Below are 1,659 nucleotides of genomic sequence, written 5' to 3'. Positions count from 1 at the left end.
GTCTACGGCCATGCCACCCTGAGCAAGCCCGATCCCGTCTGATCTTGAAAGCTAAGTAGGATTGGGCCTGATTAGTACTTGGATGGGAGACCACCTAGGAAGACTGGGTGCTATAGGCTAAAATAATAATAATAATAACTAAATAAATAAATATTAAAATAAATAATACAATTAATTAATTAATTTTTTAAAGTAAGTAATTAAGTAATTTTTTGATTACTAAATTTTTGGCTAGTAGCTACACTATTTCTGCTACAAAGGCTGGCCCGTTATCTGAGCCGATGGTAATTGGTAGGCCGAATCAGGGAAAAATTTCTCAGAGGAACAGTATGGCTATTTCTCGGGCCTTTTCAGTCCAGGTGATACAAGCCTCTACCCAACTAGAATAGGTGCATACAAAGGCCAAGAGATACTTGAGGCCCCGTGATCAAGGCATTTCAGTGAACTCTACTTCGAGTTCCTCTAAGGGGGTGCCACCGACACTTTGGATCCCCAGTGGGGCACACAGCCTTGATGGAGTTGTTGTAAGCATGGACTTCGCACCGTTCACATACCGCTTGGGAGATGCTAGAGAGCCAGGGGACATAGGAGTTCTGGTCTGGAGTGGTTTCTAGGGCAGTGTGACCAAGGTGAGTCCTTTGGTGAAACTGCTTGATACAAGCTGGGGCTAGGGTCCGAGGGACCGCAATTCGCCCATCCTTGAACTTCTACCACCCACAGGGTAGGAGGCTCCCCTCTTCAGGCTTAAACAAGGTTTCTTCTTAAGGTGAGTACTTTGGGTCCCATTTAGCTAAGGGATAAAGAAACAGGAAGCTGTAGTGCTGGCCGTCTCCTCGGCTGCTGCCAGTTTGACAACATGGTCTGCCCTTCGGTTGTCCCATGCTGTTATGGTTTCCCTTTTTTGATGTCCTTTGCAGTACATGACTGCTGCTTTCTTGGGGGCCCACATATCATCTAAGAGTTCCAGAATTTCTTTTCCCTATTTTATGTATTTTCCTCCTGAATTAAATAGACCTTTCTCTTTGTACGGGGCTCCATGAACACGGAGGGTGGTGAAGGCATACTTAGAGTCAGTGCGTATGTTAACACACACTCTTGCTGCCAGATGAAGGACACGGGTCAAGGCGATGAGTTCTGCCACCTGTGCTGAGGTTCCCCTAGGCAGAGGTTACCTAGTTGACTGCTCATAAATCTTGGACCAGCCAGTACTCATTGGTCCCTGCCTTCTGAACCAGCAGGAGAGGCATGTTCTAGGATGATTGGCCAGGACTGAGAATTCCATACTTTAGAATTCTCTCTAAATGTTTTTGGATCTCCACTTGTGCCTTATGGGGGATGAGATACTGTTTCTGGCAGGCTGGCTCAGCTCCTGGTTTTAACTCTACCACCACTAGAGGAATGTGTTGGGGGAGTCCTGGAGGGTTGTCATCAGCCCACACTCCAGGCACCTTGAAGGAGAACTCGGGTTCCTGGTGGGACTCTCTTAATAGACTAGAGGCTCCATTTTGCTAGGCCCCCAGGAGCCTATGGTCCAAATGATAGTCGGAGGCCGGTTGACACCGGAGCTGAACACTCAGTTGTAACTCAGCCTGTGGGATCCCTTTCTCAAAGACAAACTACCATTATGGGAGCAAATGGAGGATGACTTCCTCGCCCCTT

General features: G+C 47.4%; 1 pseudogene; it reads left to right on the top strand.

The window, feature by feature from the left end:
* Positions 1-119, top strand: LOC111734596 (annotated as a pseudogene).
* Positions 120-1,659: the final 1,540 nt, after the last annotated feature.

The sequence above is a fragment of the Pteropus vampyrus genome, unplaced genomic scaffold (genome assembly GCF_000151845.1).
Source record: "Pteropus vampyrus isolate Shadow unplaced genomic scaffold, Pvam_2.0 Scaffold2221, whole genome shotgun sequence".
In the NCBI taxonomy this organism is placed as follows: domain Eukaryota; kingdom Metazoa; phylum Chordata; class Mammalia; order Chiroptera; family Pteropodidae; genus Pteropus; species Pteropus vampyrus.
Note: the sequence above shows the minus strand (reverse complement) of the source record. Positions and strands in the feature narration are given on the sequence as shown.